Source organism: Zootoca vivipara, chromosome 1, assembly GCF_963506605.1.
Source record: "Zootoca vivipara chromosome 1, rZooViv1.1, whole genome shotgun sequence".
Lineage (NCBI taxonomy): Eukaryota > Metazoa > Chordata > Lepidosauria > Squamata > Lacertidae > Zootoca > Zootoca vivipara.
Window position 1 is genome coordinate 134878527 of NC_083276.1, and position 24567 is coordinate 134903093.

At 47.8% G+C, this 24567-nt stretch overlaps 1 protein-coding gene across 3 annotated transcripts in view; it reads left to right on the plus strand.

The window, feature by feature from the left end:
- Positions 1-11834: 11834 nt before the first annotated feature.
- The window catches only part of SH3BP4 (SH3 domain binding protein 4), a 45666-nt gene continuing 32933 nt past the window's right edge, over positions 11835-24567 (plus strand). Inside the window, exons 1-2 of one of the 3 annotated variants that reach the window (XM_035140173.2) lie at positions 11835-12031; positions 22264-22325. The gene's annotated coding sequence lies outside the window, so the exon portion shown is untranslated. The other 2 variants (XM_035140156.2, XM_060282613.1) reach the window with 2 other exon arrangements.

The following is a 24567-nucleotide window of genomic DNA, read 5'->3' on the forward strand; positions in this document are numbered from 1 at the left end:
TAAGTCATGTCAGACTAATCTGATCTCATTTTTTGACAGAATTACAAGCCTGGTAGATGAAGGGAATGCTGTGGATGTAGCCTATCTTGATTTCAGCAAGGCCTTTGACAAGGTGCCCCATGATATTCTTGTAAAGAAGCTGGTAAAATGTGGGCTAGACAATGCTACCATTCAGTGGATTTGTAACTGGCTGACTGACGTAATAGTACCACTGTATTCTGCTTTGGTCAGACCTCACCTGGAATACTGTGTCCAGTTCTGGGAACCACAATTCAAGGAGGATACTGACAAGCTGGAACGTGTCCAGAGGAGGGCAACCAAAATGGTCAAAGGCCTGGAAACAATGCCTTATGAGGAACGGCTTAGGGAGCTGGGCATGTTTAGCCTGGAGAAGAGAAGGTTAAGGGGTGATATGATAGCCATGTTCAGATATATAAAAGGATGTCATATAGAGGAGGGTGAAAGGTTATCTTCTGCTGCTCCAGAGAAGCAGACACGGAGCAATGGATTCAAGCTACAAGAAAGAAGATTCCACCTAAACATTAGAAAAAACGTCCTGACAGTAAGAGCTGTTCGGCAGTGGGATTTGCTGCCAAGGAGTGTGGTGGAGTCTCCTTCTTTGGAGGTCTTTAAGCAGAGGCTTGGCAGCCATCTGTCAGGAATGCTTTGATGGTGTTTCCTGCTTGGCAGGGGGTTGGACTGGATGGCCCTTGTGGTCTCTTCCAACTGTATGATTCTATTCTATTCTAATAAAAATTATGCAGGGAAATCTCCTGGTGAGTTATGCTCTGTGTTAGTATGATGAGTACCATTAAGATCCAGTACGAACTTGTCTTGGGCTGGCCTTAGAGGTGGGCCCCCTACAACCCTTGTTGACAGTAAACAGACAAGACTGGCAGCAATCACAACTTGGGGTGCTTCCAGATTTATTGTGGGCTGGGCTGGGTAATTATTATTATTTTTGCAGCATCCACACAACATTGTTAAAACTCAAATGCCAGTGCAGATTTTCTTCCTGCAGAAAATCAGATAAATTGTGTGTGTGTTGTGGGGACTTGTATGCAGTATTAAGATCCTGTCTGGTGCCATGCCTACTCACCAGAGTCTGGCTGCATGCATTGGTATTGGCTGAAAAGGAAAGAAATGCACTGTATGTTTGGGAGGAGTGGCCCAATCTTTGGATAGAAAGGAGAGTAACTGATTTAGGAAGCTGCCCAGAGTTGGCTGAGGCAACCCAGTCAGATGGAGAGGTATTATTATTATTATTATTATTATTATTATTATTATTATTATTAGACCCACCTGTAAGTGACAATGGGAGTTCTGTGTGTAGAAAGAAAGGAGAGGGTTCTAATTTTAATGGGAAGGAGAAAGACACTGAACTCATCCAAGGGCGTACCCACCACGGGGCAAGTTAGGGCAGCTGCCCTACACTAGAAGCCAGCTGCCCCCCCACAAGGGCGTACCCACCGCGGGGAAAGTGGGGGCCGCAGGCTGCCCCTCCCTAGAAGCCGGGCTGGTGGGCAGAGGCGGAGCACAGCCCGGCGGAGCGCGAGTTCGCCGTTCCCGCCCGCTGCGCTGCGCCCTCCCTCCAGCTCCCCGTCGCGCCCTCTGGCAAGGCCAAGCGCGGCGGGGAACCAGAGAGCGCGGTGCGGCGGGCGGGAACGCCAAACTCGCGCTCCGCTGGGCTGGGCTCCGCCTCCGCCCACCAGCCCTGCTTCTAGGGAGGGGCACAGCCCAGCGGAGCGCGAGTTCGCCGTTCCCGCCGCGCTGCGCCCTCCCTCCAGCTCCCCGTCGCGCCCTCAGGCAAGGCCAAGCGCGGCAGGGAACCAGAGAGCGCGGCGCGGCAGGCAGGAACGCCAAACTCTCGCTCCGCTGGGCTGGGCTCTGTCTCCGCCCACCAGCCCGGCGCCTCTGAGTGCACTTTCACCGCCCACTTTGTGGCCCCTCCCCTTCCGTGCCTTGGCCCCTCCCCTTGCCCCCCCTAGTTTTGATCCTGGGTACGCCCATGAACTCATCCCCTCCCTTAGGCTCATTTCCCTCCACCCTCCCTATTCTGCTTGGAAAGGGAAGGTGTGAGGAGACTGCACCCCTCCCCTTTTGGTTCTGTGACTCTTCTCTGTCACACTCCATCAGCTCTGCTTTTTCAATGGGACTTGGGCAGTTCTTTGTTTGAACACAGATCTACCAATCTCCTATCCGTCTGCCTCTCAGCCTAAATTAGAATGAGGGGGGGGGAGCCATTACTTGAGAGCTTTCTGCACCATTGAGTTTAACCAGTCTCACATTTCCTAACATCCTGTCAATAGGTACATTTCCAAAACATTCCACCTCTTTAGGTTCACAGTGAACATAGGTAAAGGGACCCCTGACCATTAGGTCCAGTCGTGACCGACTCTGGGGTTGTGGTGCTCATCTCGTGTTATTGGCCGAGGGAGCCGGCGTACAGCTTCCAGGTTATGTAGCCAGCATGACAAAGCCGCCTCTGGCGAACCAGAGCAGCGCACGGAAATGCCGTTTACCTTCCCTGCTGTAGTGGTACCTATTTATCTACTTGCACTTTGATGTGCTTTCAAACTGCTAGGTTGGCAGGAGCTGGGACCGAGCAACGGGAGCTCACCCCGTCGCGGGGATTCGAACCGCCGACCTTCTGATCGGCAAGCCCTAGGCTCTGTGGTTTAAGTATGCTGTGAACATACTTCCTACATATAAGTATAATATATAAAAATATATAATATATAAAAAAGAAAAAGTGAAGTGTAGCAAGCTTTCTACCAAAAGCAGCAAAATGTGTCCTTCAGTGATTATTTTGAAAACAATAATTCTCTACACAAAGCAGTACAATAGCACACTATTAATGGAACATGCCTGCAATAAAGAATAGCCTATTTGAGGCCTTCAACAATAAAAGGGATCTTGTGTCATGGTTTTGTGTATCATCTAACAGGATACACTGTGTTCTCGATTATTTTGCAGGAGAGAAAACATCCTTTCAGAGTTATACACTGTATCTTTGAATCTCTCTTTAAGGTTTTGGTATCATTTCTGATGTTCAGCTGCAGATTCCTGCTTCATTTGACTCTAGATATTATCCTGCCAGAAAGACGCACTATTATAAGCTCACTTGGAAAGAGAAAGAAATGGGACTTACAAGGACTTCACTGGACTAGATCATATGTGCCGCAGGTCTTGTCTTTGGCATTCTTCCCCTTCTATTTTTAGCCTTTTAATAGCTTCTTCCACTTCCTTCTTTTTAAGCAATCTGTTAAGAATGGCTCAGGTGAACATCCATGTGGTGATGCCTTCATCTCTGACGGCTCACAGCTGCCTGCCTGCTTGGAAAAGGCCAGCGTAAACAAAATGAGCACATGCTGAAAACTCCCAGTGATGGAGCTATTATGTGAAAGATGCCACAACAACATTGTTAATCATTAGCTGCATTGCATGAACTAGATGGAGTGGATAATTGATACCTGTGTTGTCAGGAACATTTTAGTCCACAGAACAGTTTTTCTGGGGAAGTTGAATGGCAAAAATAAAACCGATTCACTTGCAAATATTCTAGAACCGATGTTGAAAACCCACAATGGCTTTTGTTTGCCTGAAAGTCGGGCCCTGCCCCAGGCATCCAGCAAAGCTCCCTGCTTGCCTGCTTCCTTGGAGCTGCAAAGGGGCAAGCGGGTCTCCCCTGCAGCTCTTTCTCTCCAGCTGATGGAGCCCAACTTTCCACCAGCTTCCCAGTCCACTTTACAGACCAACCCAGTGGGCAGCTCTATTGTCTTTTTAATTTTTTTCAAGTGGTGCCTGTGAAACTCCCTCCCCACAGAGGGGCCCCTGAGACACACATTTCAGCATCCTCCGAATTTTCTTGATTGTAATTTTTCAAGTGTTGTAAATATTGCCTTAATTATTATTTTTTTGCAACCCACCCTGGGACCTCATGCTGAAGGGCAGGCAATAAATCAGATCAATGACTAGAGTTTAAAAACATATATATTTTAAAAATAGAATTATTTTTACAACAGAGGGGGAAGGGGAGAAATGCTTAGTGACTAGTTCCCAGCTCTACAGTGGGAACTTTAGCTTCTCCTAAAAACATGAGGCATGTTTCCCCTGACCTAGACCCAAGAGAGAACACTAGCAAACATAGTATATACCAGTAGTGAATATACTTCCACACTCGAAACACTGCTAAAATAGGGCTGCTCAGAAAAATGGTGTCCGGGCGGATATTTGCTGAATTGGCAAAAAGGCCAGAGAAACCTGGATGTATGGCAAGTTGGGCTATTTTTATTTTAAATATCTGAAAAAAATCCAACAAAAGCCCCAAAATGTTTTTTTTTGGGGGGGGAGGGGTGTTCCCAAGAAAGGCTCAGCAACTCTGTCTGGATTTTCACTTTTGGAAATATGGCAAGCCTAGCTAAAATTATGTTCACCCTCCCTAAAACACTGATATGTGATAGCCTGGGGGGGGGGGTTTGAACTTTCTCCAGCCAATTTGTCCGTTTGCAGTACAATAATAATAATAATAATAATAAATTTTTATTTATACCCCGCCCTCCCCAGTCAAAAACTGGGCTCAGGGCGGCTGACACCAACAGAATTACAATAAAACATAAAAACAATTAATTAAAATACAGATTAAAATACAGTATTAAAATTTAAAATGCAGCCTCATTTCAAGTAGGCCATAAATTCAAGCCATGAGGGAGGAAAACACAGGGGTCAGGCTGAGTCTAACCCAAAGGCCAGGCGGAACAGCTCTGTCTTGCAGGCCCTGCGGAAAGATGACAAATCCCGCAGGGCCCTGGTCTCCTGGGAAAGAGCGTTCCACCAGGTTGGGGCCAGTACTGAAAAGGCCCTGGCTCCAGTAGAGGCCAATCTAGCCATCTTATGACTCGGGATCTGCAGAATATTATTATTTGTGGACCTTAAGGTCCTCCGTGGGGCATACCAGGAGAGGCGGTCCCGTAGGTACGAGGGTCCCAAGTCGCATAGGGCTTTAAAGGTCAAAACCAGCACCTTAAACCTGATCCTGTACTCCACCGGGAGCCAGTGCAGCTGGTAAAGCACTGGATGAATGTGATCCCACGGCCGGGACCCTGTAAGGAGCCTCGCCGCGGCATTCTGCACCCGCTGGAGTTTCTGGGTCAGCTTTAAGGGCAACCCTGCGTAGAGCGAGTTACAATAGTCAAGCCTGGAGGTGATCGTCGCATGGATCATAGTGGCCAGAGAGGTAAGGGACCAACTGCTTGATGCGGCGGAGATGGAAAAATGCCACCTTTGCTGTGGATGCAACCTGCGCCTCCATGGAAAGGGAGGCGTCAAAGGTTACACCCAAACTCTTGACAGAAGGCGCTGGTACCAATTGAGCCCCTGCAAAAGATGGGAGTTGGCCCCCCAACCCCATGTCGCCCCGACCTAGCCAGAGGACCTCTGTCTTCGAAGGATTTAGCTTCAGTCGGCTCCCACGTAGCCATCCAGCCACAGCTTCCAAGCACCTGGTGAGTGTGTCCGGGGCCGAGGCAGGGCAGCCGTCCATCAACAGATAGATCTGGGTGTCATCAGCATATTGATGGCAACCCAGCCCCAAACTCCGGACAATCTGGGCAAGGGGGCGCATAAAGATATTAAAAAAGCATTGGGGAAAGGATTGCGCCTTGCGGGACTCCACACATCAAGGGGTGCCGCGGCGACAACTCCCTCCCTAGCGCCACCCTCTGTCCCCGACCTGAGATGAAGGAACACAGCCATTGTTGGACTGTGCCCTGAATCCCCACGTCGGCAAGGCGGTGGTCTAAAAGTTCGTGATCGACCATATCGAAGGCTGCTGACAGATCTAAAAGAATCGGCAGTCCCGACCCACCTCGATCCAGCTGTCTACGGAGATAATCTGTTCAGGCAACCAGAGCTGTCTCGGTCCCATGACCAGGGCGAAAGCCGGACTGAAATGGATCTAGAGCCGATGTTTCATCCAGAAACCTACCAAGCTGTTCGGCAACCACTCTCTCAATTATCTTACCCAGGTACGGAAGATTCGAAACCGGGCGATAATTGGATGGATCTAAAGCAGTGTTTCTCAACCTTTTTTGGGCCAAGGCACACTTGTTCCATGAAAAAAATCACGAGGCACACCACCATTAAAAAAGTTAAAAAATTTAACTCTGTGCCGCCCTATATTGACTACCGTGTTTCCCCCTTTTTTAAGACACCGTCAGGGGATGTCTTATTTTTTAAAATTTATTACTGTTTTTATTACAGTACTTGTATAATACAGTATTACAACTTGTGGCGGGCTGGACCGTGTGTGTGTGTGCGCACACACACACATACGCCCATGCCTTCCCTCCCTCCCCGCGTTCATATGGAGCAGGCTGGGCTGGGAAGGGGGCACCCCGTCGACACTGGGTCTTAGCTTGCGCTGAGGGGTCGCAGCCACCCTGTCAGGAAGGGCCCCTATCCCGGGGTGTCCATGACCGTACTGCTAATGTGCCACCGCCAAGCAGCACAGAGGAGTCCTCCTCCTCCCTCCTCGCAGGCTCTTTGCTCCGCGGCGCTGCTGGGCTCTCCGAGCGTTCTGCGCTGCAGCAGCCGCCGGTTCTGGGCTGCGGAGAGAGCAGGCAGGGCGAGCACGCGCAACCTGCGGGAATTGATGCACTTCCGTCTGCGGCGCGTGCAAATGCAAATGGCCCGGGAGGCCTGCCTCCGCTAGGTCGGGTCTCCACACAAGGCGCCTTCGCCGCCGTAGCTGCAGGCTTCCCGCGGGGGCCGCCTGCAAAGCGCCGCGCCGAGGCTCCCCGGGAGAAGGCGCGCAGGGGCTGAAGACGGAGGCAGCGAGGGGCAGATTCCGGCCCCGGTGATGTCAGGCCTCCCCATGGGACCGGGACCGGGACGGGGATCTCGCTCAGCTTCGTCACTCTCCCGGACAGCAGCAGCAGCGAGAGGAGTGCACGCTCGGCCCTGGCGTCACGGCCTCGAGCGCAGGCTGGGGAAGAGGAGGCGAAGGAGGCGCGCTCAGTGCGGTGGGGGCTGAGGCATGGTGGAGTGCCCCGAGCCTCTGGGAGCCGGCAGGAGGAGGAGGAGGCGGCTTGCCGGGTCGTCACCCAGCAGCGCGCGCAGAGCACCCCGAGCCTCCGGCAGCCAGCAGCAGCAACAACAATCCCAGAGGCTCGCGGCACACCAGCCAGCGCCTCACGGCACAGTAGTGTGCCGCGGAACAGCGGTTGAGAAACGCTGATCTAAAGGATCTAGAGATGCTTTCTTTAAGAGTGGACGCACCACTGCCTCCTTCAACTCCTCTGGGAAAGTCCCTGTGCCCAGGGACAAGTTGATGATCTCACCCGGGGGGCCCGTACCTCATCTGGACACGCTCTAATCAGCCAAGACGGGCACGGGTCCAGGGAGCAAGTGGTGGGCCTTCCAGCTCGGAGGAATCTGTCTACATCGGCAGGGAGTATCTGATCGAATTGGTCCAATACTGAACTCGAAGACAGTCGAGGGGCCTCCAGTTCCGTTATTGTATCCAAATTGGCAGGGAGGTCACGGCGGAGTGTCAAGACTTTCTCCGCAAAAAAGCTCGCAAATGCCTCACAGCTATGGGTCAAATTCGTATTTAAATTTGGCTGTTCCTCTAGGGTTGTTAGAGACCTAATTATTCTAAAAAGTTGTGCTGGGCGAGAGCTAGCGGATGTGATGGAAGCTGAGAAGTAGGACTTTTTTTGCAGCTTTCACCGCCATCTCATAGGCTTTCATAAGTTTCCTGTAAGATGTTCTTGAGGCTCCGTCGTGAGCACGCCGCCATACTCGCTCTAGCCGTCTAAGGTCCCGCTTCATTTTCCGAAGCTCCTCGGTAAACCAAGGGGCCCGGTTTCGGCGGGGTCGCAGAGGGCGCTTAGGTGCGATCTCATCGATGGCCGCCAAGAGCCGGTTGTTCCAGTTCTCGACCAGCTCTTCTAATGAGCCGCCAGGGGGAGCAGGGTCCCGCAAGGCCTGACGGAATCCATCAGGATCCATCAGCCTATGCGGGCGAGCCCAAATAGGCTCGCCACCCAAGCAGGGGAGGGGCGGGAAGTCAATCCTGGCTTTCAGAGCGTAGTGATCAGACCATGGCACTTCCACAGTTGGGGACATGATCACGTCTATACCCGCACCAAAGATCAAATCCAGCGTGTGGCCTGCTTGATGTGTGGGACCCAAAACAAACTGGGAGAGCCCTAGTGTTGCAATGGAAGACACCAGATCCGGAACCCGTGATGAGGGGGTGGCATCTGCATGGACGTTGAAGTCCCCCAAAACCAGTAGGTTAGGGAACTCCAAGGCCCAGCCTGCCACCACCTCCAGCAGGTCCGACAGGGTGGCTGCTGGTGCGCTAGGTGGTCGGTACACCAGCCAGACAGCCAAGCCCCCCTTGGTGCCCCACACTAGGCCAACACATTCAATGCCGGTGATTGATGGTGATGGCAGAGCCCTGAAAGAGCAATCCTCCCGGATTAACAGCGCTACCCCTCCCCCCCGACCCACAGTCCGCGACTGGTGGAGGACGGAGAAGCCCGGGGGTGTTACAAGAACCTTGCAGAAGTGTATTGTCTCCTCTGACCAGTTCTACGGTAGTAGGGCAGTTTGCCCCTCCATGCCACCCCTACTAAGAGCCATTCACTGATCATTGCATTCTTGAAATAGATGGTGATGCAAAGCAAATGAGGAAACTGATGCTCTTCCAAATACACTCACAAGCTGATCAAAAGAAGAAGACCAATCATTTCCCCCCTCTCTCTCCTCCACTGTTTGATGGGGCAAGTAGCAGATTGCAGGAGATGGAACAAAAGCACATCATGGCTCTTACGCTGTTTTGGGGTTGGCAGATCCTGATTGTTCTGGAGTTATCAAACCTGCAGTGCTGCAAAGGATGGATTCTATCAAGCATATAAAGATGAAATCATCAAGCCTGCTTCTCTAAAAAAGTAGGGGGAAATTCACCAACAGCTCAGCTTCCTATCACCTGCACTCTCTGCTACTGTCACAAACTTGATTTCTGGCTAGCTAGCTATGGAAACACATATGAAACTGCAATCCTATTCCCACACATGTGGAAGTTTATTGAATTCAATGAGTAACTTCTGAGGCTCCTTTGGGAAGATGGGCAGGATATAAACAGCCCTGAGATGTTTGGGTGGTCTGCTTTGCTTCTCTGAAAGATGCCTGCTGCTCCTCATTGGCTGCAACAGAGGAGAATATATTATCTGCCTGGACTGTGTTCACAAAAGCCCCTGTGCAGATGGGAGTGTCAGGAATAGAGGAGGGAAATGAAGCATTTAAATAATTTTAAGACTCTGAACTTAATGGACTTCGGGTTCATGTGTTTTACTTCAAAATAGTAATGTGCCAAAATCCCTCTTTCAATTTATTGAAAGTTTTCTCGATTTCTCTGCCTCGCTTGGAAGATGTTCTAGACTTTTTCTATGATTTTGTTGCTGTGGCATTGTGCTTACTTACTTTATCAGTATGAGGTGGCCATGAGTAGTGTGTTTGTCTTCCTAGGAAACCTTTCTGCACAGCTCTGCAGTCTCCCTGGATGCCTCCAGTTACTGATCTTAAAGAAAATTCCATGGGAGGCGTAACCCCACAACATCTACCCCAGGGCTTTCATTGAAGAATGGGATGCTAGCAAGCAATACCTGAGATCAGTGCACTGGCTTGTTTTGTTTTTGAGGGCAGCCCTTCCTTTTACCATGTTGGGGGGGGGAGGGAGGAGCTTTCTGCACTGATTTCTTTAAATGTGAACATATTTCAATTGAACAAAAACAATAAACAGCTGTCAGGCACACGGTAGGGGCCCTCCTGCTCCTACAGAAAAACCCAGCCTATAACAGAGGCTTTCAAGAAGTGTGGACACCCAAGAAGGCTGCCGACCATTGAGAGGATTTGAGGAATGAAAAAAAGGGTGCTCACAGACATGCCCTGACAACCTTGAAGGTATGGTAAGGGCCACAAATACATGGTGCCCTGCTAGGGTTGCCACCTTTGTTCTAGCAAAATACAGGACAGGACGGTGGCATGCAGGCAGGCAGGTGTGGTGGTGGTGGAGGAGGGGGGTGGCAATTTTCTTTCCCACCTGGTGCTGAAATTACTTCAAAGCACTCCATTACATCTACTGCAACCTAGCCATACGGCCCCTCTGGAATTCGTCACATGCATACAAACACACATTTTTCTTTGGTAGATCTATCTGTGCTTTGCAACTCAGAGCTGAAATACATGACTTTTCACACACATGCAATACTGTGTGTATAGCAACTTGCAGGCCAGAGCAAATAAATAAATAAAGGTGGGCATATTCTGATGAGGGGGTGAGCTTTGTTCCACATGTAAATTTCTGAAAAAGAGGAAATATGACAGAGTGGCAGGTTGGGGGGGTGGGAAAGCCTTGAGGGGAGCTACTTCTCTCCCACCCTCCTCTCTCAAATATAATGCAGATAGATAACTACTGTTTGTTCAGAACTGGGACTTCTGGGCTACACCAAGACAAAACTGCTTGTTTCTAGAGCCTCAGAACCTGTTTGTCTCTGAGAGACGTGGCCCAGCGCTGGCAGGTTGCAGCTCTGCAGATGGCCACCTTAACCCAGCCAAAGCTGCAGGGAACTGGAAGGGACAACATGACAGCCTTGCCCTGCTTTGCTCCTCCTTGGGGTGGAATGAGGAGAGGGAGCAAGGAGAAAAAAGGAAAGATGGGAGAGAGTTTCTCCAGCCAAGCCGACAAAGCAGAGGCAGGCAATTGGAGAGGATCCTTAACTTGGCGCACAGGAGAGAAAAAAAGAGGGGGGACAGGAGCAGAGAAGAAATAGAAATAAAGGGCAAGCTGTCCTGTATTGAACCAACATAAGACACAAAGTTTTACTTTGAAATAAGGGACAATCCTGTATTAAAGAGGACAGGTGGCAAAATTCCACCAACATTTTCTCTCCCCTTCCATAATTCTCAGATAGGGTTGCCAGACTCAATAGAGGACAGGACTTCTGTGCCTTTAATTGCCCGGCTCTCTTTTGAGTCTAGAAACCTTAAAACCAGCAGACCCTTTGCTTGGAAATTAAGCAAAGGGTCTGCTGGTTTCTCTTTAAGGTTTCTAGACTCAAAAGAGAGCCGGGCAATTAAAGGCACAGAAGTCCTGTCCTCTATTGAGTCGGGCAACCCTATTCTCAGAAGGAAGTTCAGTTCTCATTAATTGATGGAGAACAGTTAAAAAAGAAAACTACAGAAGGGATTTTGTTATTTGTAAAATTTATATAGTTAAGCAACTCTCTAGGCGTGGTGACCCTCTTCTTTATTCCCCAGGGGTGGTGACCTGGCCTTCTGGTGGGATAAGACCCTCCTTCCACCATCTTTCCCGTGATCCAAAGCAACGGGCGGCGTTTCGCTCTTCTGTCCCCGGAGAGAGGGGCTCGGGCTCGGGGGTTTGCCGTCGCGCTTGGGCCTCTCTCTCTCCCCGCCCCGAAAGCGGAGGGCGCCCCTTTCACAGCCCTCCAAAATCAAGGGGGAAACGGCAAGGCCCCCTTAAGTTCACATTACTAAATGCGAGGGGAGTGGGAATCCGGAGCCCGGAGGAGCAGGAGGGCGGTTTCCGCTGGCCCCTTTCCGACCCCGTGGCGCTTTCGCCGGCCCTCCGCTTCCCGGAGCCAAGGCGGGCCCAGCCCTTGGCGGCGGCTGCCGGCCGAGGGGGCGGGGTGGGGGGCGCCCTCCTGGCGCGCTCCCGAGGAGGGGGGCAGCCCCGCGGATCCCAGCTCCGTGCCTTCCTCCGCCTCCTCCCGGGGCGTCCCCCTTCCACGCCCGGCCCCTCCAGTGACATCAGCGAGGAGGTCCCTGCGCGGACGTCGAGGGGACGCCGAGGCGCTCGCAAGCCTCGCCTCCCGTTCGGCTCCATTCCCGGACGGACAAGGCGGCGGCGGCGGCGGCGTGGGACTCCCTGCCGGAGCGCTGCCCTCCTTGCTTGCCGCTGGGGCGGGCGGCTCGACGGCGAGGGGAGCCGTCCCGCGGGGAGGTAAGGGAGCGCCCGGTAGCTGCGCGCTAACTCCGCTAGGACTCCTTCCCCCGCTTCCCCCACTGCGGGGCTCAGACATTTCCCTCCAAGTCCGGGGTCATTAAGGGGTGTTTTTTTTGGGGGGGGCTGCCTCTCCCCACCCCGTTCGGTGCCTGCGCGCGGGTGAAGTGAAGCTTCTCTGCTCGAGGGATGGTGCGCGGAGGAGACATATGGAGGTGGACAGCGAGGTTGGGCGGGGCTGGGCAGGAACCCTGGGGCGGAAGGTTGTTTTTTTTGGGGGGGGGGCTTCTCACTAGGACCATGCTGGTTGGGGTCTCCATTACCCCACAGGGATGCGAACTGGGAGCGTGGCCTGGGCAGAGAAGCCCCAGTGCCGGGCCCAAGCGCCTCACCCCTCGAGGGAGCTCCGGGGCGCGCTGCTGCTGCTGCTGCTGCTGCTCGCCTATCTCGGGGCGCGAGGCTTTCTTGTGGATGGGGACTTGCCGCTGCCGCTGCTCCCCGGCCAGCGAGGGCTCTCGCGCTGCGCCTTCAGCCACATCCGCCTGGCGTGATGGTGGACCCTTCATCCGGCTTGGGGGGGGGGTCTCCTTTCCTTGGAGAATGGGAAGAGCAGCTGTGGGGCAAGCGACGGGGATGGAGGCCGTGGGGTTGCCCAGGCTTTGCTCGGAGCTGGATGCGAAGAAGGGAAACTCTGGCGGGTTCCCTTTGGGCCCCGGGACGGCGCCTCGTTCCGGCGCACCGTGTGGCTTGGCGGATCCAGAAGAAGAACCCGCCGCAGTTTCCCCAAGGCTGTGATCGTGGGAGTGAGCCCTGTTGAAGTACACGTGGATAAGGCTTATCTGATGTGTTGAAAACAATGGCTATTCTTTTGAACCCCACTCTTAAGTCGAATTTTTACACGAAAGGTTTAACCAGGCTTTGTTCTGAGGATCTCCTGCATAGCACCGCAAAGGGGGAATGTTAGTCAAAACCAGGAGGAGAAATGTGATCCATTCCTTGGGGAAGGGGTAATTCCATATTGGCTGGTGGCCTGGCTTGTTTCTGCCCACGGCTGTATTTTGTATGCTTGATTATAGATGGGTGTGATGTGGTTTTCATTGTATTTGCTAAATTGCTTAAATTACTAGGTTTGTTGCTGTACTGCGTGAACTGCTTTCAATTATATTTGAAGAGTGGGATATAAATAAAATTATCATTGTTTATTATCCTTATCCAAGCAGCCTATTATAAGTTGCCCCCAAATCTACTAATACAAAGCAGCAGAAAAAAATTGGCCATTCCTCCATGATATTTATATTATATTCTGCTGATGCTTTTGTTTATTTTTAAAAACTTTACTATAGCTAGTAGTAGAAAAAAGCGCTTACAGGCAAAAGGTTGTTCTTCAGTTGCGTAAATCATCGCAGCGACCTGGATAGCGGTGCAAACAGTTCCTGTGTTATGTGCTCTCCCCAACCCCCTTTACATCTACTGAGATGATGATACAAACATTGGGTGGCGCTGTGGGTTAAACCACAGAGCCTAGGGCTTGCTGATCAGAAGGTTGGTGGTTCGAATCCTGCGATGGGGTGAGCTCCCATTGCTCGGTCCCAGCTCCTGCCAACCTAGCAGTTCGAAAGCACGTCAAAGTGCAAGTAGATAAATACATACCGCTACAGCGGGAAGGTAAACGGCGTTTCCATGTGCTGCTCTGGTTTGCCAGAAGCGGCATGCTGGCCACATGACCTGGAAGCTGTACGCTGTTTCCCTCGGCCAATAATGCGAGATGAGCGCCACAACCCCAGAGTTGGTCATGACTGGACCTAATGGTCAGGGGTCCCTGATACCTTTATAAAACTAGAAACTCAGTCCAGATTAGAAAAAGCAAATCTTTTTATGACATTTTAGTATTTGCATGGGGATAGCTAAACTCTCAAAGCTGTCGGCTAAGGCCCCTGGTGAGGAGTCAGAAGGTAGATATGATCTCTCTTATTGCACTGGGCAAATCAGTTCTTAGTGCTTTAGTTTCTTCTCCACACACCCTACTTATTCCCACAAAGCAGGGGGCAGCAGAACATTTACTTGTCATCAATCTGATCGGGCTATTTGCTGAGAGAACTTCTGTAGTATCCAATTCTAGACAGGTCCTGTTCAGGACATTTTGCCTGCCCAAGAGGCTGCAGCACACACAAATCCAGGACTCTTGGTACGTTGGAAGATTTGGGGTACAGTGACCAATGCCGCTTAATGCACTCTGATGTATTACAGTGAGATGGAGAACCCTGCAGATGTTCTGCAGCTGCACCCCAGCTCCATCAGCCCTGACCATTGTCCATGTTGACCGCAACCTCCGGATGGTGGAAGATTCCCCACCCCTCTCTTAGACCCTAACATCACTATCCATTTAAAGCAGCACAACAGTCCCTGAAAGAACCCTGTGAACTATATTGTAGTTTGTTAAGGGTGCTCAGCGTTGTTGGGGGACCCCGTTCCCCTCTGCTGCGATCTGCAGCGATCCCTGGGAAGAGGGATTGATTGTCAAGCCACTGTGTAGAAATTGTAGCTCTGTGGGGGAAATAGGGGTCTCCTAACAATTCTCCTTGACAGGATTCTTTGGGGGAGCCCATGATGCTTTAAAAGTACAGTGCAGGTGAGAGGATTCTGAGGGACAGCACCTTGTGGTCTCTTCCAACTCTAAGATACTATTCTATTCTATTCTATTCTATTCTATTCTATTCTATTCTATTCTATTCTATTCTATTCTATTCTATTCTATTCTATTCTATTCTATTCTATTCTTGAGCTGCATGCCAACATGAGTGGCTGCTTAGACAGCTGGGTCAGTCCTGATCCTACAAACATAGGAGCCAACTCCAAGGGGCCAATGTCCCTTCAGCCCACCCAATGAAATACTTGAGGGGCTGTGCCCCCAAGGTTGATGGGCGTTGCCATTCAAATGGTGTGTGTGTACACTGTATTAATTATGTGGGGTGGGGCTTATTTACTCAAGTTGGCACCCTTGCTTGCAAATGATGGTGTTTGAAGAGAAGGCCCCTTATTATTTATGTGTGGTGACAGCAGGGAAGAAACAAACTCTCTGCTCACTTGTTTTATTCCCTCTAACTGTGAGGCTTAGTCATGGCTCTGTTTGTGACAAGATAAGCAAGTGGTTTTGAGAATTCTGCCTTTCATGGACTGTGTTGGATCAGACACAGGCCATTGCAGCTGAGCCTGCAAACTCTGCCCAAGAAAACCTTGCATGACACTGCAGGGGCTTCTAGACGCAGTCTGACAGTAGTCTGCTTTGCTGCTGAAGAATCTCTGAGGTCTTTTTTAACTATATGGTGGGGCTCAGATACTTATTTATTTATATTTATTAAACTGATATCCTGCCCTTCCAGGCCAGGACAGCAAGGGACACCAATACACCAAAACCAGCACCTTAACCTCAGCCCAGGAGCTAATTGGCAGCCAGTGCAATTCTTTCAACAGTGGGGTGACCTGTTGGCAATATTCTGCCAGCTGCAGCTTCTGGACCCACCTCAAGGGCAGCAGCACAAAGAGTGCATTGCAGTAACTAAATAATATGACCCCGGGGAGTTGGAATGGGTGTGTATGTATGTGTATGTGTGGCTGTAATTGTGTTTTTATTCTGTTTTTTATGGGATGGCATTCAATTTCATTACACTATGTACAATGACAATAAAGTACCTATTCTATTCTATTCTATTCTAATCCAGCCTGGATGTTACCAGCGCATGGATGACAGCTGTCAGGCTATACCAATCCAGAAACAAACCAATCTGTCCTGCTAGCTGGAGCTGGGAGTTAAAGTGCACCCAGCCACCTTGGGCCTCTAGCAACAAAGATGAGCCCATGAGCCACTACAAACTTGCTCTTTGGGGAAAGTACAGCAGGCAATTGACCAATGATCTAGGTTTGTGAACCACCCACTTGCAGAGCCTCTGTCTTGCCAGGATTCAGATTTTTTGGCTCACCACAGAGTCTAGGCATCAGCCCAGGATTTTCAAGGCCTCTCCTTTTTCGGATGTTACAGAGAGAGGTGTCCTCAGCCAGCATACAGGCATGCTTAAGTATAAAAGTATGTCCTGAGTTCCAGCAGTTTTGAAAGCTAATGTTTATTGAGCTAATGTTTGTAATTAGGTCTTCTTCTTATTTTATTTATTTTTTATTTATTAGATTTATATACCGCCCTTCATCAAAGGATCTCTGGATAAATGCACAAATAAATAGTTAAAATAAAAAGAACAAAATGATGACCATCACCCTACAAACGCATTGAAAAGGCTGTAGAAAATTAATCATCCAAAGGCCTGGTTGAAGAGGAACGCTCCCCCTGGCATCTAAAGATATATCTAAAGATATAGCCAGATGAACCTCCTTGGGGAGAGCTTTCCACAGATGGGGAGCCACTGCAGAAAGGGCCTCATTCTCATATTGCCGGTGTCTGGACCTCACATGGAGGGGACACACAAATGAGGGTCTCTTTGGGTCCACCATATATGGTGAGAGAATGACACTAGGAGAAATCCTTTTCATTTGTTACTTTTTTGATTTATTAATTATTATGATTTGCCATTCATAAATTATATTTACCTGGCAAGAAAAACATATGTATCTTGGAGCTGGGGAGAAGACTGGTTATCTGCTAGTGCAATATTTGTGGAGAAAGAAATCTGCAAGGGGCCATAATTTGAAGAAGAGGAAAAGCAGGTGGTGGGAGGAATAGGCAGGTATGTGTCACAGATACACACCCCTGTGGCATCTCCGCTCAGGGCCCCCTTTTAAAGATAAAAGGCATTGGGGTTTTCTTACATACTATTGTGTCTGATGTGTAGTCTTCTCTCCAAACCATGCTGGCTAGAACAACGTGAACAAAAGGATGTAGGTTTTATCTAGCAATCAACTTTTCCAGATTCTGCCATCTTTTCCAGTGTCTGCCATCACTGCACACAAATATTGATTTTTATTTGTGCAGGGGTTTTAAAAGTCTAGCATTTTTATTTGTGGAGCCTGTTTTCCAGGATTACTAAATGCAGCACAACAGTATTGCAAATTTGATTTTTTTTTCAGACGTCAGGGAGGTGTTTTTTTGTTTTTGTTTTGATCAATAGGACAATGATGCTGTTTACTTCCTGCCTGTGAGAATGTTATAGCCCAAATGTGGCGGCTTTCAAGAATACTTCTCAAGTGCAAGTAGATTGCATGCATCTGTGAACTGGAATGTTTGAGCTATACAGACGCCATGTGGCTCCACCAGCTCTTGAGTGACGCCTATTCTACAGTGGTGCTGTTAGCCCCCAGGCTAACAATTTATTGGAATACATTTATTTATTAACATTTAACTTGGATTCCAGCAAGTAGTAACCAGTAATTTAGCTGCAGTTTACTGCTTTCTAATTTTAATATGCTTTCATTTCATCACATTCATGCTAATGCCTACCAGTCCTAGCTCTCTGTGAAGTCCCTGGTGTGTTCAGCTTACTAGCCATGACAGAAGTTGTTCCTGGGCTTAGCACTCTTTCTCTTCTTCTCCGGTTTCTTTCTTTTTAGCATCCAGCCAGCATGTCTGATTTCTCAGCTCTGGCTTGCCCTGTGTCAATATGCCTGCTTCCCCACTGCTTTCAAGAGGAGGAGAGGAGACTCCCAACTATAACTAGGATACACTTCTATTTCCATACTTTTCCCTTAGTCTGAGCTGAGGTCTGCCCTAGTTTTACACTGATGAAGAAATGTAATTGCTTCAGTTTCCAATTTGTAGATGGAAACTAAAACACAGAGTTAAATTCCTTGCCGTCACAGGTAGTGAGTCTTGACATAATTATTCTGAAGCTGACAGTACAATGGGCAAAATGCATCTGTATTGTGAGGCTGATAGTGGGGTTGGTTTTAGTCTTAGATTTTGCTCCCGGTCAGTATGCTGCTTGAAAAGTGCAGTAAATGCTACCGGTATTTCACTGTTGCGGGACTGCAAGATTTCAGATGGGGGAGTTGCAAGGACAATGCGCTGATAGTTTGGCATGTGACCTGTGAACATGGCCCTGTAGGATAAAGGGTAATTGATTATCAATCATATTGCATGTAACCATTTTTCCTGCCCCCATACAACAGCGTGACTGTTTGGACATCTTGGCCCTTTACAGCCATGACTGCCCTGAAGAGGAAACACAAGTAGCAAGAGGCCTGCCTGCTGCAAGTCCTTTAGTCCTGGCGCTGTCATTGCTCTGACATTCAGCTGCTACATTTGAAACAGGAAGCCTCCTGCACTCGTGGATGCTCCCCATGAGCTCTGATCTTCCAGGCAGTGTTCAAAATGAGCCAGGCGCATTTTGCGACTGGCACTGGTCCAATTGCGACCATGTGGAGATCTCTGGATGCTAGCTTGGCGACTGGCATCTCCACCCAGTGCCCCCTCTAGCTTTCTTAAGCAGGTAAGCAGAAGAGCTCAATTATTGCATTCATATCCCGCCTTTTTCTCCAGGGAATACATGGACCACTCACTTTCTCAGTTAATCCCTACAACAACCCTGTGAGGTAGGTTAGCAGGCTGTGACTGGCCCAAGGTCATTCAGTGAGCTTCATGACTGAGGGGGGATTTGAACCCTGATCTCCCAGGTCCAAGTCTGACACTAATAATCACAACACCACACTGGCTCCCTAGAGTCATTCTGCTAAGGGGCAGCTCTATAAATTAAGTAGGTAAATAAATATGGGAAAAGCAAAACATCACTTAGAGAAAGATCTGAAATATTTTCCTTGAAGCTTGCATTTGTTTTAAGCTGGATTGTTTTGTTTGATGTTTCAATGTGCCATAAACTGCTTTGAGATTATTCTTTAAAATATAAAGCTGTGTAGAAATGAAATGAATTTTTTTGCAATAATAATAAATTTCATTGCAAAAAATGGCACCTAGACATTACATTGTGGCATTGTGGTAACCTAGCTTTAAGGTGCCATTTGGCAATTAGTTCATATATCTCAGTTGCTAATGCTGGTGGAAGTTAAAACTGCATATTTCTCACGCATGTCTGACTTTCAAATACAGGAAATGCTGGTAGTAATGTCAACAGTGTTTTTGTACAGTGTTGCAAATGGTGTCCCTATGCCATCTTTAAAATCCCTTCAGCATTTTGTGAAGCAGGAATTATGTACAGGTGAAACTCGGGAAATTTGAATATCGTCGAAAAGTGCATTTATTTCAGTAACACAATTTAAAAGGTGAAACCAATATATGAGAGATGCATGACATGTCAAGCCTTTATTTGTTGTAATTGTAATTATTTGTCGTTAGGCGGGTCAATTATAAATGGAATGTAATTAATGAAATGTAATAGCGATGTTTATTTTTGTATTATTGTAACTATTTGTTTTATTACTGTGGAATTTCCAAAAGAAAGCATTTGTAAAAATTAAAATAAAAATAAAAAATAAAAAGTTTCATTACTGAAATAAATGCACTTTTCGGTGATATTCTAATTTTCTGAGTTTCACCTGTATTACCCAGACATGAAATCTGCAATCACAAATGGTGACCTGTAGTTAAGAGATTCCATTTGGTTTTTGTGTTATGCCCTAAATCCAAAAGCAACTAGAACGAAGTTTCAGAATAGCTTTTGGATCTTTGCTTAGCTTTCTGAGACTGATCAGTTGGGAGGGAGGCTTAGAGCCACAAGTTCCCCCATCTCCTGGACTCAGATGCTCATTTTTAGTGACTTTCCATAGCCTTAAGTGATCATCTATGTCAAGTTTTATGAGATAAAGTCAAGTATGCAACTACAACAGCAAATAGTATTAAGTCATCATGCTGAAAGGAAGTAATAAGGAAAAGATAGCTGTCATTCTTCTGGCAATAACAGTGTAAGTGTAGCTCATTTTGTTGGGCATAAAGTTTCAATCCCTGAATAAAAAATATATTGCTTGATTCCATTCGTTCTCCAAACACCGGAGTCTTTTGCAGGATCTTAATTTTCTGCAGCACATAATTATTATGCATAATTTAATCAGATTTCATCAATAGACATGTTCTGCATATCAGTGTTGGGAGATCAAAGGCAGTGGTGGTGGAGTTGGAACCCACCTGTCTCTGAGATCAGCCCTCCGTAATAATGCCACAGAAATCTAGAAACCAGTAATTCATCTATGGATTGATTTTTTTCCTAGATTAAATCCGTGCAGCTGAATTAACTGAAATGAAACTAAATGTGTTCAAATACTCCAGTAAAGTGTTTTGCACAGGATTAGAACATTGATTGTAAGTTACTTTATATTTAAGAGGTTACCAACCATGTTTGGAATAGCAACTGCAGCACCTGAGCCTCCGAGAGCACACCTCTTTGCCAAATAAAATGAGCAGAGAAGTGTCGGAAGCAGAACATTTTAAAGTAGCTTCTTCGGGCTTCTAGAACGGTGGCAGTTTTGGGGGGTGGGTGTGAATCTAGCATTGCAGGCTGTCTTATCTGCTTCAGCTACCTTAACAGAATTGTAGGGAAACACAATATGTATGATGATGAAAGAATCCATCTATTGCTTCTAACTTATTTTAATTTGTTATAGCAGGGGTTCCCAACAAAATTTTCTCGAGGACCCCTCATCGAGCCGCTATTGTGACAAGGACCCCCATTAATTGACATACTTGCTTGAACATCAAATGCATTATCTTCCTCTTCATCTGTAGGCCTTTGTCGTTTTAACGAACCACTTTTTAACCAACGGTCCATTTTTAACTACGCGAACTGTAGCTTCCGCGAAAAACAACGCTTTGTTTACAAACACTACTGTTTTGCAAAGAGGCAGTGCGCACCAGGGAGGAGAGAGGGGAATGGAGAAGACAGGGTACCTGCGCAGTAGCGCACAAATGAAGCCGACGCGTGCAAAGCATCTTGGGGAGGTGAGCGTTTAGAATGCGCGCGCTGCCTCTTTGCAAAACAGTAGTGTTTGTAAAGCGCCACCTAACGGCATACAGCAGAACTACTGCCTCTATCTAATTCTAGTTTTGCGCTAGACTCTGCTCATGCAGGAAGCGGCCAAAACAAAAAATCTGTTATCATACGAAATATATTTAATATATTTTTTATTCTAATAGCATCTTGCGGACCCCTCTGGCATAGCTCCGCGGACCACCTGTTGGGAACCACTGTGTTATAGTTCTTAAAAATGTCACACCATTCGAGATGTGTTTTCTGCCCTGGGCCACTTCCTGCACTTTGTGAAGTACATTGCCATCTGTGGAAGTCATCAAAGTGTTCTGCCGTGTGCTAGACACCTAAGCCATTTTGCAGGTGAAATACTCTAGGATAGGGATTTGTAACTAAATCCTGTGTAATCCAGTTAGCAGAGCTGCCCTCTAGTGCAGTGTAATCTCTTATTCTGCAACTAGGAGGGGAAACATGATTTCCACAACTCTTCACTGCTTTCCAAATCTGCCCTGAGGAGAGAGAACCATTTCCCAAAAGATATGCACATGAATCAGCCAAAGTTAGTCATGACCAAGACCCACTGGGAGCAGCGAGAGTTACGCGGTCACAAGTCAACCAAATAACTCTGCTTCCAGTGGGATTTAATCATGGGTGAAAGTTGCTGGGTGGTGGCATGATATTGTGAGCATTTGTTTTTTTTAAAAAAAGGTACCAGGGCCGTCCTCTTTTCTTTCTTTTTTAAAATGGCTATTGCTGCCCTTCCTCCTCCACTCTTTGTGGTAGCAGGACATGCTCTCGGTTCTCCCTTGTTTGCCAAGTTCTGCTTGCACTTGATTTTGATTTTCACAAATTTGGGGCTGCTAGCAGATTTCATTAGAAGTCTGAGGGGCTGCCCAGGTTGGCAACATCTTGAGAGGATGGGTTAAGGCAGGGTTCCCCAAACTTAGGTGTCTAGCTGTTCTTGAACTACAACGCCTATCATCCCTGGCTAGCAGGACCAGTGGTCAGGGATGATGGGAATTGTAGTGTAAAAACAGCTGGAGACCCAAGGCTGGGAAAGTCTGGGTTAAGGAATAGTGACAGCAAGCCTCTGTGTGGCATGTTTAGGAAGGCAGGGAGGCCTGGGGACTGTGGTTGGCCTGGGGGTGTGCTGAGAGCGGCCACCCTGTTTCTGTAGCCTGCTATGGGTAGGAAAAATGGTGATGCAGTGAGACTGTGGCAACCCTCCATCCTTGCCAAGGCAATCTGGATAACAATTCCAGAGCCCTGCGGGATCAGAGCAAAGGTCTATCTAATCCAGGGTCTTCTTTCTTACAGTGACCGACTGCAGTCAACCAGGTGTTCACAGAGGAGATGGTGGGGCAGCAAACCAACATTGGGTGAAGTAAACCATGGTTTCTTTGCTAATCTGCAAGACAGATTGTGTCCTGTTCAACAGTGTATAGAGCAAGCTATGGCTGTGCCATCACGTCTGAGTGTGGCTCTGGTGTCCTTGCATAGCATGTTAAGGCTGGTACAGTGGAACCTCGGTTGTCAAACGTAATCCGTTCTAGAAGACCATTCAACTTCTGAAGCGTTTGGCAACCGAGGTTCTACTTTATTGTTCCTTTGGTAGTTGGTCCCGGAGACAACTAAAATATATGGATAAGCATTAGAGGACGTTTCTATGTTTCAATCAGTGTGTGCTTCTTGGACAGTTAGGAAAACAGCAGCAGCTCTGGGCTTGAGAGTGTGTGAGGATAGCCTAAATTTGCAGGGGGGACCTTTGTGTGCAAGCTGTAGCAAGATTCAAGAAGCAGCTGTGTTCCCTGCTTCCCCGTGAGTCTGGTTGGCCCTCAGTGACCACTGACCAAGCAATCCGCTCATTTTCAGAAGTGCTTTTTCCATAGCAGCATAAAGGAAAGCTGGCTTGGCAAAGAACCAGATCATTCTTCTCATGTTTTGTCACCATCCCCTTGGGGACTATTCTTAGTTTTCTGTTATGCAACACTGTTCGCCATGCCATTCTTTAGCGATGAAAGGGAAAAGAATTCATATACAGTGGTATCCTGCAGAATTAAAGATTCCTGCAGGATACTGTAAACCAAACAACCTATTTTTGGTTGTTGTTGTTTATTTCAAAGGTATATTGTCAAGCATCTGGGTGAGGAGGGAAAGCCTGTGGAGATCTTTCCCTTCAACAACAGTTTTCAAAGAATATACATTTCTACTGACTTTGGACTGATACAGATCTCCCCTTTTGATCCTCTTTTCATCTCTATTTGCTTTTTGTAGCTTCCAGACTGTTTGCACTGTTGTGAACTACGATTGTCAATCATCAACTGAGGGTGGGAGTTGGGAAGAAAGGGTTAGCTGCTCTTACTAATAGTTTGTCTTAACTGTGTCAGTGCTAGAAGCGTTTCTTAAGCCCTCCTTTAATTCAAAGTGTATTTGACCTACAGTGCCTGTTATTTATTTATTTCATAAAATTCATAACCACTTGATTGGGAAAAACACCCCCTCTCAAAGTGGTTTTCAAAAGATAAAACAGTCGAATCAAGAAAAAATCATAACCTCACTTTAAAACATACAAAAGTGAAAATGCTAAAACAGATTTAAATTGCATCTAGTTCCTAAGCATCTGGGTAGGCTTCTCTAAACAGGAATATTTTTAAGGTACCAAAAGGAGTGCAGTTAAGGCACCTGCTTGATTTCAGTTGGCAGGGAGTTCCAAAGATCAGGCGCTGCCACACTAAACAGCCGAGCAGAACGGGTATTTTGTGGCACTTGCAGTAGTGCCAATTCCATTGAAGCGGTCAAGTGGGCATGTGTAGGGTACGGGGACCTTGTTAGGGGCTTTATATACTTCAAAGTAACACTTTGACCCCGGCCCAGTAGCATATAAGCAACCAGGTCAGACCTCTGAGCCTCACTCCTGTCAGCAATTGTGCCGCAGCATTCTGCACTAACTGCAGCTTCCGGATCAAGCACAAGGGAAGCCCTTCATAGAGCACATTGCAGTATCCAATGGCAATGAACTACTGTGGACGTTCCTGGTCCAGGAATGGCTGCAGCTGTCGAACCAGCCACAGCTCAGTTAGTGCTGATAACGCCAAGGTCATGGGTTTCATCCGCATATGGGTGCATATTCCTGCATCGCGGGGCGTTGGACTAGATGGACCCTTCCAACTTTAGGATTCTATGATTAGGCCCACCTTTTAAATATATGGTTTATGGCTCTTCCTGTTCATTGTGTGACACTGCTGTTTTGGGATTGCTGGACTTCGCGATAGTACAAGTCTTGCCAAACATTCTGTTTTGTTCTGTTAAAGTCAGTCTTGGAAGGTGATAAGCAGCCCAGCTGCATCTTACATTTTAATATATTCATCATAATTTCCAAGATTTCTAAGAAGTAAAACATAAATGCAAACGACTGCACACAGAGTGTGCAAGAAGTGAGTCTTGCATTTGGCTTCGTGATACAGACAAAAGTGGAACCGTTTTTAGCTCCCATGGATTGAAATCATGGGTTGTCATGAAACTTGCCAGGGTTTGGTTTAAACCAGGATCTTGAGTTTATATGTTAACATTCATATATATGTAAAAACATTGCTGGGAATGAGCACATTACACCATAAATTC